This window comes from Zingiber officinale, chromosome 1A (genome assembly GCF_018446385.1).
Source record: "Zingiber officinale cultivar Zhangliang chromosome 1A, Zo_v1.1, whole genome shotgun sequence".
Lineage (NCBI taxonomy): Eukaryota > Viridiplantae > Streptophyta > Magnoliopsida > Zingiberales > Zingiberaceae > Zingiber > Zingiber officinale.
This window is the reverse complement of record NC_055987.1, coordinates 112,340,119-112,355,607: the sequence shown is the minus strand read 5'-3', so window position 1 is coordinate 112,355,607 and position 15,489 is coordinate 112,340,119.

Genomic DNA, 15,489 nt, shown 5'->3' with positions numbered 1-15,489 from the left:
TTAGAAAGCTCAAATCCAATTCATTATGCTTTAACCAAAAATTAGCCCATTAACCCCTTGGTTTGGTTCACAACTAAATTAAGTTGGTTCATGGCTAAACTAAATTGGTTTATGGCTAAACCAAATATAGTCCAACTCTTTCATAAGAGATGTAGCTCATCCACACTTCCGTTCTGACAAATATTTTCATATTTGTCTTATGTATGGTCTAACCAAACATTTATCTCTTGATCTAAGAATCTTATTCTCTAACTCGTTTTACGTCTTTTAGAGACTCATAGTGCATGTGACCCAATATATGTTAGGACCCTTGGTGGCTGGCTAGAGGGGGATGAATATCCCCTACACAAATTAAACAAATGAAAACATTTCTCAAACAAATAACTTGATTAAAATAACACTTGTATATAAGAAATACAAAAAGGACTAAAAGACAAAGGCATACGAGTTTACTTGATACAACTGGGGAGGTTGTTAATCCAAGGTAGTGAAGTTGCACTAATTTCTCCTTCAGGCGGAGAAATCTCTTTACAACAATGAAAGCACAGAAAAGATGAAGCTAAATAGAAATGAAAGCATCTACAAGTGTTGCTTGAGTATTTTTTATTGGTGCAATATCCCCTGGGTCAAGGTTGACCAGGTTGACTAAGCTTGAGTTGGCTCAAGCTTGAGTCTTGATGTTTGGGTTTCGATGTTTGACAATATATGAAGATTTCAGATGCAATCATCTGATTGGGAAGATTGTTGATACAATTCCCTTTTGGTCAAAGACTGACCAGTTTGATGTAAAGAAGAGTCAAGTATGTCAAGGTTGACCGGATATTTGACTGGGAAAGTCCTAACTAGATGTTAGGCAAGGGAAAACCCTAGTGAGTGAAGCCAGGTGAAAGACCTAGTGAGTGAAACTAAAAAGTTGAAAAATCTTGGTGAGTGAAGTCAGGTGAAAGACCTAGTGAGTGAAGCTAGGTAGGTGGAAGTCCTGGTGAGTGAAGCCGCGCAGTGGGAATATCCTGGTGAGTGAAGCCAAGTGAAAATCCTAGTAAGTGAAGCTAGGTGAAAGTCCTAATGGGTGAAGCTAGGTAGATGGAAAGACCTGGTGAGTGAAGCCAGACACGTGACAATTTAGGTGGGTCAAGGTTGACCGGGCACCTGGTGCTGGGAAGCCCAAGTAGGTCAAAGGATTGATCGGATACTTGGCACGAGGAAATCCAGATGGGTCAAGGGTGACCGGATATCTGGTGGAAGCCCAAGTAGGTCAAAGGATTGACCGAATTCTTGGCACGAGAAAATCCAGATGGGTCAGGGGTGACCGGACATCTGGTTGAAGTCCAAGTGGGTTTGAAGGACTGGACACTTGGTACGAGACGGTAAGTCCAAGTGGGGCAAGGTTGACCGGGCACTTGGCACGAAGGGAAAAGTCTAAATGGGTCAAAGAAGTGACTAGACACATGGTGAAGAAGTCCCAGCAGGTCAAGGTTGACCGGATGCTAGGCACGAGGAGTCCCAATATGTCATGATTGACTGGATGTTGGGCTTGGGTCACCTTAGACTTAACTCGGGCAAGGTAGGGTTGGTCAATTTGATCAAGTGATCAAATTGGACCGAGCCTAATTGATCAGTTGATCGATTGGCACAGTACTATGATAAATGGCAGTCCAATCGATCAGCAGATCGATTGAAAGCAATTGTCATGGGCATAGAAACTTCTCCAATCGATCAGCCGGTGAATTGGGCTCCCCAATCGATCAACCGATCTATTGGGCTCCCTAATAGATTGGTCAATCGATTGGGGGCTAGTTTTCTCGTGCGATTGCGAGAAAGCCTAAATCAATCAGTCGATCGATTCAGACACTTTCCACAGAGCACAGAAGAGGGATGAATCGATCAACCGATCGATTCAACCTCCCCAATCGATCATCCAATCGATTGGGAGACGACCGCTGCGCAGGATAAAGCTTTGGCGAGTATCTTCCTCCACAGATCTTCCTCTCCACTTCTCACAATCAGTCTCAGCTATCCATGCCAGTTCTTGAAGCTTTCTTGGAGCAAAGTGTTGTTACACTTCCAAGATCAAAAGGCGTTCCACATAAGAAGAAGAAGAAGCTAGGGTTTAAGTTTCATGTTATAAATCTTGTAAGATTTTACTTGTATTTGCTTCCCTTTTCTTTCTTCTTGTATTGAGAGTTTGCACAAGGCTTCTTCGCCTTCGGTAGTTACCGAGGAGTATTTTATTTGTGGATGAGTGAGTGAGGGTCGGATCCTTGGATTAGTCACCTCTTCTTGAGGTGGATACCAAGTAAATCCTAGCGTTAGCGTTGTGAATGTGCTTTATGTGTATTTCCGCTGCATATCATCATCATCAAAGCAAGACAACGAAGCATGATGAGCTATTCACCCCCCTCCTCCTCTAGGTACAAATCGACCCTAACAAGTGGTATCAGAGCAAGGTCACACTCTTCACCGAAATCATCACCGGAAGGGGCAAGAAGCTAGAGGGTGAAGAAGTTGAAGCAATTTCAACAAGTCGAAGACTTCATCAAAAGCTCAACTTCAAGATGGAATTCCAAGATGGACTCGGATTCGACACAAGGGTGCCTCCGCCATTCACAATGATGAGCTTCGATTCTTGGAAATCAAGAATTGAAAATTTCTTGATGATGGAGATAGAGCAATGGTTTACTCTCATGGAAGGCTTTGAAGCTCCAAAAGATTCAAAAGGTAAAATTCTCAAGAAAAGCAAATGGAGCAAGGAGCAAATTCAAAGGTGCGAGGCAAATGACAAGGTAACCAAGTTATTGGTTAGTCTACCGCCAAGCACAATCATTTGCAAAATTGGAGAATACAAGGACGCAAATGAACTTTGGAGCAAATTGACCAAGCTACATGAAGAACCCTCCACTGTACCAACTCAAGAGAAATCCAAAGAGGGCAACTCATTGGAGCAAAACCAAGAGAAGGAGGACTCCGAGGTTGAGAGGTACTCAACATCAAAAGAAGAAGTCCAAGAAGCTTCATCCTCAATGGAGTACAACAAAAAGGGCAAAGAGGGAGCATACTCTTTGTTCAATGGGAAAGAGGATGAAGATGAAGAAGTCTCCACCTCTAGGATTGAGGGGGAGCGACATTCATTGACACTGGACCAAGAAGAAGGAGAGGCTTCTACTTCCGAGTCAAGTGAAGAAGAAGAAGATGTCACCACCTCCACAAATAAAAAAAATCAAATAGAAGATCAAATGTCATCCCTACACGTGAAGGTATAATAAGTTCAATTAAAAATAAAAATCATATTATATGTTTTGAGTGTAGGGAAAAAGGGCACTATAAGAGAAAATGCCCAAAGTTGCCCAAGAAAAAGAGTCAACCGACACTAAAGGGCAAGGAGAAGCCCAAGGAGACCAACCCCACAACAAAGAAGAGCAAGGAACGAGTCAAGGGGGAGCTCTTAAGAGCAAACCCAAGGTAACATTTATTAATGCAATTCCTCTTAGAAATGGTAAATAGCATGCTAATTCTAGTTTATATCATTTTAATGCTATTTACCATAAAAATAGGAAGCATGATAGCATTAAGGAAAAACATGTAGCTCTTCATGCCAAAACCACTCAACCTAAGGCTAGAAAGATAGATAACAAATTAGGCAATAACTCTAAGGATTTTAGATATGTTCCTAAGAAAAGGAAAAATCAAGGCTTTAGTGAAAAATCTAAGGTTGAGGAATTATGGAAAGAAAATCAAGTCTTGAGGTTAAGACTTGATAAAATAGAGAGGACCCTTAGAAAAATAACGAATGACAAACAAGGGTCCAAGAACAAAAACCTAGGCATAGGAAACCAAAAGTCATCCAATGGCCATAAAGGTTTGGGATACAAACCTAAGGCTAAGAAGGATGCTCCTGTTGGTATGGTTAGCACTAACGGTCTAATTCAAGTTTTGATGAATGACAAAGTAGGTTAAGTTAATTAGTTTCATTGTAATCTAATACTGTGACCAAGTATGCAAAAGAAGCCCAGCTAGGTTGACAGGCCGACTGGCACGAAGTCCAGACAAGTCAATGGGCTAACCAGATGTCTGGCACGAACCCCAGCTAGGTCGACGGGCCCACTAGATAGCTGGCACAAAGTCCAGACAAGTCGACGGGCTGACCGGATGTCTGGCACAAAGTTCAGATGGGTCAACAGGCTGACCAGACGTCTGACAGGTAAATTGAGGTAAGTCACTAGAGGGGAGTGACTGTGAGGACGCGTTCCCGGGAAGGGAACTTTGGTGTCGATCCAACTTAGAACCATTTCAGAACTTTAAGTTGAGATCTTGACTAGATTCCGGTCTCGGTGAGACGAAATCTAATTACAATTTTTTATTATTATAACTGTACTATGCTAACACTTTGTTTTACAGGGTAGTTTTACATTTTGCCTTGGACTAACGTTTTCTTTCAGGTTGCTGAAAAACAGAGGTCCGGGCGCCCGGAAGGGATCCGGGCCCCCGGAATGTAAACTTTATCCCCTCGCCACCTCGCCACGTGGAGCTTCATGATTGGCCGAGCTACGTCACACTCCAAGTGTCCGAAAGGAATCCGGGCACCCGGAGCCTCCTATATAAGGAGGATGCACCCTGGAGCAAAGAATCAACTGACAACAAAGCCTTCCAACGCTTGCTCTGCCGTGTTGTGCTCCTGCGACGCTGAAGTTTCTTCGATAAATGCGCTGTCTTTTTCTTTTCTTAATTATTGTCGGTACATCATTTCTTTTAGCATTTTTGTACTTTCATTCTGTAACTACTCTTTCGAATTGCTAGTGGATTGTCCAATGAAAGCATTCAACGAGTGCAGGCCTTGGAGTAGGAGTCGACGAAAGCTCTGAACCAAGTAAAAAATTACTTGTGTTAGCATTGTTCTATTTTCGATTTTTCCGCTACATACTTGATCTTCTTTTCAAATTTTTAAATCGCTATTCACCCCCCCCCCCTAGTGAATTACCCGATCGAACAAGTGGTATCAGAGCAGGTATCGCTCTGATTTGGTGCAACCACCAGTCAGACAAGGGGTGAATTTTTTTTAAATTTTCTTTCCGATTTTCAATTTTACATTATAAATCCAAACTGGTATCGTTACCTTTTTGGAAATTATTTTCATAGTAATTAAGCTGAATTGGTGCAACACCAATTTAGTTTTAGATTCTTTCTAATTTTATACCGCACTACTAATCCAAGACCAAGTCTTGGGATTCCTCGTTTCTTTATTTATTTGTGTGCAGGATAAAATGTCTCAAGTCGAAGGCTTCAGCACAGTTCATCCTCCCCTATTCAATTGGGATGACTTCCCCTACTGGAAGAAGCGAATGGAGGTTTACTTAAAGACCGACTTTAACCAGTGGTTCAGCGTCATAAGAGGCTACAAGGTGTCGGTCGACAACTCCAGAAATCCACTAGACCTAGAACAGTGGACTCCGGACATGAGAAAGAAATCCTCGACGGACTTCAAATCTCTCAACACACTGCAATGCGGGCTGACAAAGGAAGAGCTGAACCGAGTGGAACCGCACCAAAAAACAAAAGAATTATGGGATAAATTGATCGAACTACACGAAGGAACGAGCGACGCCAAGGTAACAAAGTGTGACCTTCTGTTAAATAAATTATTTAATATTAAAATGTAGGAAGGAGAAACAGCGAGTCAACTCCATACAAGGATCAAAGACATCCTCAACGAACTCCACACGATAGGCCACCAAATGGAAAATCGCGACTTAATCAGGTATGCATTAAATGCTTTTCCACGAAATACATTGTGGGCATCTATCGTGGATGCCTACAAAATTTTAAAAAATTTATCTAAATTAAAACCAGATGAATTATTCTACGAACTTGAACTACACGAGCAGACTAATGTCGGAACCGAGAAAGGTATTGCTTTGTTTGCAGGTTCCTCCAAGGAAAGGACAAAGACCAAGCCTGAACCTGAGGATGAGTCCGATCAAGATTCTGAAGGTGAAGAGTACCTTGTGAACCTGGTAAGGAAGATGTTCACCAGGAGGAAGAAAAGCTTCGGTAAGAAGGACCTTTCGAAGATCAACTCCCCGACTGAACCAAGGAATGTGACTTGCTTCCGGTGCAATAAGAAAGGCCACTACAAGAACGAGTGCTCGAGATTGAAGAGCGACAAGTCGAAGACATCCAAGAAGAAGGCTCTCAAAGCGACCTGGGATGACTCATCCTCAAAAGAATCAGAGGCCGAAGATCATAAGCATCAACGCCACCTCGCGTTGATGGGTCGCGAAGCCGTATCGGAGGACGAATCGGAAGACGGGTCCGAACCCGAATCGAGCCACGAGTCCATACTCGTTTCCGAAGGTCCCGAAGAGGTATATTTTAATTTGAACAAGAATTTTTTTAAAATTATTGCTTGTTTAAATAAGAAATTAACTGCAACTGAAAATGATAATAAATTGCTCCTTGAGGAAAATCAAAACCTCAAGGAACAAATCACAAATACTAATCCAACTCAAGACCTAACACTTAAGGAGGAAAATTTAATACTAAAAATAGAAAATAATAAATTAAGAAGTATTTTAGAAAAATTTACAACAAGATCTAAAAATTTAGATCTTATTTTAAATAGTCAAAAAGCAGTCTACAATAAACCAGGCTTGGCTACAAGTCAAGTTCAAATAAAACGTTTAAATCACTAATAACCCAAAATAAACAAAAAAATAAAGCTTGGGTTCTGAAAGTGTGCTTAACCATGCAAATAGGAATTAATCAATATTACATACCTAAAGATAAAATATACTATATAAAATCAGATAAACCAAATCAAAAATCAAAACACAAACCTATACCAACAAAATCAAAATCGAAAAATTTTAGAACCCATCAAAAATCAGATTATCATCAAGTTAAATATAATTATAAAAGTAACAAACATAAACCTAAAACTAAAACTTAAAAATATAGGCCAATAATTCAGGGGGAGACTCCATAATAGCTGGCACCTTCAAAAATAATCTACCCGACAGGGTAACCAAAACTAACCTACCCGGCAGGGTAATTAAGATTAGAGTAAAAAGGGACAAAATTTAACTTGACATACGGTACTGGTGAAGTTTTGGATGATAGTAGGTTAGGGAAGTTTAGTCTATACATGTCTAGGAAGATATGACTTCGACCTGGTGCATTTGGCTAAGTGGAACTAACTGAAGCTATCCCTTACGGATCCTAACTAGTTAGACCGAGGTTTTGTACTAAGTTCAGTGGATAGGACTATTTGGAAAACCTCGAAGGTAAGGTTACTTTAATGATGTCTAAGTGACTCACCATAGCCCAGAAGTTTATCCAAAGAATGTCTATTTGTTGAGCCCAAAGCTAAATCTGAATCTAACGCAAAGTTAAATCAAACCCTAAAATTGAATGTAACTTCATCTCACAAAAATTATAAGTTTCCGAGATTGAAAACATAGATAGGGTGAGATGACTAAGGACTTCAAATCGAATTAAAATTAAATTTAAATAAAAATTAAATTAAATTTAAAAAAACCTTTTAACCTAAAAATTTATATTAAAATTTTCCTTAAATCTTTTTAACTTAAAAATTTTTAACATAATTTTTTTTTTAAACCTTTTAAAAATCCTTTTAACTTAAGAAAAATTATCTTAAAATTTTTATTAACTTAAAAAATTATTTTAAAAATTATTTTAACTTAAGAATTTATTTTCAAAATTATTTTAACTTAAAAATTATTTTAAAAAATTATTTAAACTTAAAAATTATTTTAAAAATTGTTTTAACTTAAAAATTTTTTCTTAAATTTTTTAAAAATTTGTTTTAAAAAACTTTTTAACGTAAAAATTTATCTAAAAATTTTCCTTAAATCTTTTTAACTTAAAAATTTTAACTTGAAATTTTTTTTCTTAAATATTTTAAAAATTTATTTTAAAAATCCTTTTAACATAATAAAATTTATGTTAAAATTTTTTTTTAACTTAAAAATTTATTTTAAAATTTATTTCAACTTAAAATTTATTTTAATATTATTTTAACTTATAAATTTATTTTAAATATTATTTTAACTTAAAAATTATTTTAACTTAAAAATAATTTTAAAATTTTATTTTAACTTAAAAATTATTTTAACATAAATTTTTTTCTTAAATTTTTTAAAAATTTATTTTAAAAAAAAAACTTTTTAACTTAAAAATTTATCTTAAAATTTTCCTTAAATCTTTTTAACTTAAAATTTTTTTTCTTAAAATATTTTTTGAAAAATTTATTTTAAACAACTTTTTAACTTAAAAATTTATCTTAAAATTTTCCTTAAATCTTTTTAAATTAAAAATTTTAAATTAATTTTTTTTCTTAAACATTTTAAAAATTTATTTTAAAAAATCCTTTTAACTAGAGAAAATTGATATTAATATTTTTTAAAAGAATTAGTTTAAAAATTATTTTAACTTAAAAATTTATTTTAAAAACTATTTTAACTTAAAAATTATTTTTAAAATTTTTTTAACTTAAAAATTATTTTAATTTATTTTTTTTTTAAAAATAATTTAACCAAAAATTATTTTAACTTAAAAATTATTTTATCTTAAAAAGTATTTTATCTTACAAATTATTTTAACTTAAAAATTTATTTTAAGAATTATTTTAACTTTAAAAAGTTATTTTAACTTAAATTTTTTTAAAAAAATTTATTTTAACTTTAAAAATTATTTTAACTTTAAATTTATTTTAAAAATTATTTTAACTTTAAAATTTATTTTAAAAATTATTTTAACTTTAAAATTTATTTTAAAAATTATTTTAACTTAAAATTTTTATTTAAAAAAAATATTTTAACTTAAAATTTTATTTTAACTTAAAAACATTATCTTAAAAATTATTTTAACCAAAAAAATAAAAAAATGGTCAAAAACCAGGGGTGAGTGCCCCTGGTATTGCCATCCGGGGCTCCCGAAAGGTACTCCGGGCGCCCGCCCTGGTAACCATTCCTAGTGCCCGGAGTGATTCCGGGCGCCCAGACCGCCCTATATAAGGGGTGGCGAGGGCGCCCCCTCTTCTTGCACCTCACCCTTTCACTTCTTGCAAAGGTTCTCTTCGAGCCTTAATGTGAGAGGAATTGACAATTAAAATTTTTGTCTTCCTTCTTCAGTTATTACACCACTGTTCGTCAACTGAGGTCGTCATTTCTAGTATTCTTATTCATGATGCCTCGGTAAATTTTTTCCCCCTTCTCAAGTTTCTAAAATGCTTTATCTTTATATTTTATGCTTAGTTTAGTCTTTTTTATTTAGGAAACGTTCTAGATCTGGTGTTGGGCTCTCTACTGCTAGTACCAACCCTAGGTTCCCTACTGATGAACTTAGAATTAGGTTTAAGTCTACCATTTATATGTCTATCCGGACTAGGTGTTTAGATAGATAGTTTTTCATGCGCTCCTACATTCCAACCGTAGAGGTCATTGACTATTATACCTTGCAGAATCTCGTTTACTGTACCAGTTCAGTAAACATTGGTTTATGTGCTAAATTTTATAACAACTTACTTAGGGTAGATGATCTTACATATAGTACTAGGGTAGCTAGTACTGATATCACGCTATCCCCTACCATCATCCGAACCTTTTTAGGCCTACGACCATCTACGTGCGCTTTTCAGTGCTACCCTACTAAGGATCTACCATTTGGTGATCCTTACTCACACATTACTCCTGATACGATTTATTCATATTTTTTGAGGGGAGAGCGAATACCCACTGTTACTCTGTTTAGGTTAGTAGCCCTTCGAGTTCACGACTATGTACTCTATAAGGTTTTAGTCTCCTACATTTTGCCATTGACCACTCGCGACATCGCGATGATGTGTCCATTTCATTCTTTTCTCCTTTATGTCCTTTGTCATAGATTAGATATAGACATTAGCCTACATATCTTTCAGACTATTATCTACTCAGCTGGAGTAATCACCAGCGCACGAGTTCACATGTCGTACTGTCACATTTTGATCACATATATTGCCTCCCTATATATTGATGTCACCAGAGGTGATATCCGAGTCCTGACTGAGTTTGATGTCGTAGGATCTAGGAACTTTTCTTTAGGAGGTATCCAGATAAATGATGAGGGTGTCCTATCTTGGCGGAGGGGGGTACAACACCAGCCTGACCCAGATGCCCAGGAGGAGGAGGAAGAGCAGGATGAGTTTATGGTCACGCTATTCGGCGAGGCCGCTCCGGCCCCGGCACCACCTCCAGCTTGAGCATCACGTCCCGCTCCTCGTACTCTAGGTGATCGAGTCGCTGGACTTGAGCTATCTATGATGAGTATCCATCAGGAGGTCTCTGATTTTCATCGAGGTATGCGGCAGGAGGTCACCCACCTACGACGGGAGATGCAGCAGGAGGTCTCCTACTTGCGATGGGACGTGCGATAGGAGATCTCCGACCTTCAACGTGACCTATCCAGCTCCCGAGAGGATGACCGGGCCCGTCATACTGAGTTGATAGAGTTATTACGCTCCTTGGGGACCGGACCACCCTCCTCATCATCCCGATAGACTAGATCGTTACTATATGTACTTTATCATGACTATTGTACTTTGACTTAGTTATATTTTCTTAGACATTAACTTATCCTGTTCTGATTTATTTCGACTTAGTTATACCTCGTCTCAGATATTGACTTATCCTGTTCTGATTAATAGACTAGGATTCTTAACTTACAAAAATTAATTTCAAAAATGGTTATTGTTAAATTCTTGGATAAAACTTTCAAAACTTCCCCTTTTTAGAATTTCAAAAATCAATTTTAGCCTTAGACTTGATCAATTCCTTAGAAAGCACGTTCCTATAGGGTTAGTACTTGAGCATCTCACCAAACACACTAGGATTACCTTGTTTGTGATTGTTAAATATAGAAAGAGGTGAGATGCATAGGTAAATTGCCTGGACTTAAGATGCTTATTTCAGTGCATCGATATAAGTCTGGGTGTTAAATACAAAATAAACATCAATCAGGTTAAGTGATTCAGCTTAGTCAAATACTAACTGGTTACAAATAACTTAACCTGACTAATCAAGTGAAAACTGCTATCCTTTGATAGTTAGTAAATAACTAATTGGTTAGAAAGTTTTTATATCAGGTTCAGGGGGAGAATTAATTATTTTTCATACTTAGTTTTTGAAAAATATTTCCTTAAAAGTATTTTAAATTCTTTTAAACTAACTAAGTTTTTTTTTAATTGGATCTTAGTTTTGAAAGTTGGATTTGAAAATTAGATTTTACAAACTTAATTTTAAAAATTAGATTTTACTTTGATTTTGAAAATTGGTTTTGAAAATCGGATTTTACAAACTTAGTTTTGAAAAATAGATCTTACTTAGTTTTGAAAATTGGTTTTGAAAATCGGATTTTACAAACTTAGTTTAAAAATTATATCTTACTTGGTTTTTGAAAGTTGGATTTGAAAATTAGATTTTACAAACTTAGTTGGATTTGGTTTTATAAACTTGGCTTTGATAAATTTATTTTTGTAAAGTCAGTATACTTTAAAATTAGCCTTTATAAAACTTATTTTTGAAAAGTGTGTTTAAAAAGTGTTTTAAATTTGCAAAGCTTATTTTGAAAATTAGGTTAATTTTAAAAAGTTTACAAAGTTATCTTTCAAAAGTTGTCTTTCTGAGTTAACAATTTTTTTGCTATTTTTAAGCTATAGTTTAAAGTAAAATGTTCTATGTTAAACTCCCCCAAGTCAATCTGACTTTAAATTCTTTTTTCTTCCTTACTTTTTCTGTGTTGCTTTTGATGAATGTCAAAGGGGAAGGGTTAGGTGGTTTAAGTTAGTTAAAACAACAAAATATCAAATATAAAACAAGACTAACTTTAAAACCTTATAATTGCTTATTTTACTTGCATATTTTTCACTAACTTAACCCAGGTTGTCATTGCATCAAAAAGGAGAAAATTGTTGGTGCGGTTAGCACTAACGGTCTAACTCAAGTTTTGATGAATGATAAAGTATGTTAAGTTAGTTTCATTGTAATCTAATACTGTGACCAACTATGCAGAAGAAGCCCAGCTAGGTCGACGGGACGATCGGATAGCTGGCACAAAGTCCAAATTAAATGGGTCAACGACCTGACCAGATGTCTGGTACAAAGCCCAGCTAGGTTGACAGGCCGACTGGATAGCTGGCACGAAGTCCAGACAAGTCGACGGGTTGATCGGATGTCTGGCACAAAGTCCAGATGGGTTGACTGGTCGACGGGCTGACCGGACGTCTGGCAGGTAAGTTGAGGTAAGTCACTGGAGGGGAATGATTGTGAGGACGTATTCCCGGGAAGGGAACTTAGGCGTCGATCCAACTTAGAACCATTTCAGAACTCTAAGTTGAGATCTTGACTAGATTTCGGTCTCGGTAAGATGAAATCTAATTATTATTTTTTTTTATTATAACTGTACCATGCTAACACTTTGTTTTGTAGAGTAGTTTTGCATTTTGCCTCGGACTAACGTTTTCTTGCAGGTTGCTGGAAAACAGAGGTCCGGACGCCCGGAGGGGATCCGAGCGCTCAGAATGTAAACTTTATCCTCTCGCCGCGTTGCCACGTGGAGCTTCATGATTGGCCGAGCTACGTCACACTCGAGGTGCCCATAAGGGATTCGGGCACCCAGAGCCTCCTATATAAGGAGGATGCACCCTGGAGCAAAGAATCAACTGACAACAAAGCCTTCCAATGCTTGCTCTATCATGTTGTGCTCCTACGACGCTGAAGCTTCTCCGACAAATGCACTGTCTTTTTCTTTTCTTAATTATTGTCGGTACTTCATTTCTTTTAGCATTCCTGTACTTTCATTCTGTAACTACTCTTTCGAATTGCAAGTGAATTGCCCAACGAAACCACTCAACGAGTGCAGGCCTTGAAGTAGGAGTCAACGAAGGCTCCGAACCAAGTAAAAAATTAGTTGTGTTAGCATTGTTCTATTTTCGATTTTTCCACTGCGTACTCGATCTTCTTTTTGAATTTTTAAATCGCTATTCACCCCCTGCCCTCTAGCGAATTACTCGATCCAACAGTTCCTTCATACCATAGGGTTCCATATAGCTATGGAACCAAACCTAGGTCTAGGAGTCAAGTCAAAGATGCAAGGGAAGTTATCCATAGGAGTATTTTTGCAATGACAAATGTGACTAAAACTTCCAAGAAGTCTAAGCAAGTCACAAAGAAGGTCACAAGGGAAGCTATCCCTAGAGTTTACCTAGAAAAAATGACCAAGGCTTCTAAGAAGCCTAGAAAGGTCATTAGGAAGGTATCTAGGGAAGTTATCCCTAGTGAATACCTAGAACACTCAAGGAGCACCAATAGGTTTTGGGTTCCTAGGAGTATATTCTCTATACCCTAGATGGGTTAGAGAGTGTCAACTCTAATTGGAAGGGTAGTTAACCCAACATTGATGAAGTTGATACTTGGAGGCATTTTCAAGGTTTTTGTTGACCTCTGAAAATGAAATGGATTAAATGATTACTCTTTGAAAGAGTAAAGTGTGACAAACCTTGAGGAATTATGCTTAATTTAAATTGGCACAAATTAAGAAAAGTAAAAGAAATGTCAAATTGGGAGTTTGACATTTTCTTAGGAAAAAGTGGGTAATTTAGGATTTAATTTTAAGTTAGCTAAGATTTAAGGATACTTAGGTAGATAATCTAGGTATTTTACTTATGCTAAATTGTCATTCTTGGTTTGCCCATCATATGCCATGACATCATGTGTGCATTCATTTTCATTATGAAAAATACAAAAATACCATGGCATGTCATACATACATCATGTAGCTATAGCATATTTTCTTTTGAAAATTATTTCTATGTTGATGTATGCATAAATCATCATGCATTACTATTTAATTCCTTGCAATTAAGGATAATGGAATTTACTAACAAGTGGCATCCTAAGTGGATATTCATAATTCAAAATGCCTAGATAGATATGCATGATCCCTAGTTTAAGGCAAAACCAAAATCTACATCTCACAAAGACTATAAGGTGTGACTTGTATATGTTTTAGTACATATTAAATACAAGTGAGATGCTAGGATGATGAACAAGACTCAAGACATTGATTTAGTGCATCTAGTTGAGGTTTGAATTCATCAAAACACATAATTATGTGTACTCCAATCATTGGAAAAACTAATCTACAAGTCATGTGCATTGAGCCTAAAGAACAACAACAACAACAATCACCAAGCCTTTTCCCACTAGGTGGGGTCGGCTGTATAAATCCTTTTACGCCATTGAGCTCTATCTCCTATTATATCATCATCTATATTTAAATAAATTTTATCCTGTTTTATTGTTGCTAACCAAGTCTTTTTTGGTCTTCCTCTTCCTCGTTTGATATGCATGTTTATCATAGTTTCACATCGCCTAACTGGACCATTTATTGGTCGTCTAAGTACATGTCTGTACCATCTTAAACGTGTCTCTCGGAGTTTTTCCTCAATAGATGCAACTCCGACTTTCTCTCTAATGCTCTCATTTCTTATTTTGTCCATCTTCGTATGCCAACACATCCACCTTAACATCCTCATCTCTGCAACTCTCATCTTCTGCTCATATGCTAGAGTCATAGCCTAATATTCAGCTCCATATAACATAGCAGGTCTAACTGCGATTTTATAGAACTTACCTTTAAGTTTAAGAGGTACTTTACGGTCACATAAAACACTCGACACTCCCCTCCATTTCACCCATCCTGCTTGTATTCTATGTAAGACATCCCTCTCAATCCCTCCATCATTTTGTAAAATTAATCCTAAATATTTAAATCTCTCGGTTCCGGGTAACTCATCCTCTACTATCTTAACAATTGTTTCATTACTTCTAATATTGGTAAACTTAAATTCCATATATTATGTCTTTAATCTACTAAGCTTAAAACCTTTCCCTTCTAGTGTTTCCCTCCAAGATTCTAGCTTAGCATTTACTCCTTCACGTGTCTCATCTACCAAAATAATATCATCTGCAAACAACATGCACCATGGTACTGTGTCTTGAATGTGCGCAGTGAGTTCGTCCATAATTAATGTAAAAAGATAGGGACTTAGAGCTGATCATTGATGTAACCCTATCTTTATTGGAAATGCTTCAGTTACTCCCCCTGAAGTCTTTACTCTGGTCATTACATCCTCATACATATCATTAATTAGTTCAATATATGTTACACTAACACCTCTCTTTTCTAAAATTCTCCATATAATTTCTCTTGGGACTCTATCATAAGCTTTTTCTAAGTCAATGAATACCATGTGTAGATCTTGTTTTTGCTCCCGATATTTTTCAATTAATTATCTAAGAAGATGTATAGCTTCTATTGTCGACCTTCTAGGCATGAACCCAAATTGATTTTCTGTAACTGTGGTCTCCTTCCTTAATCTTTTTTTTATTACTTTTTCCCAAAGTTTCAAAGTATGACTCATGAGTTTAATACCCCTAT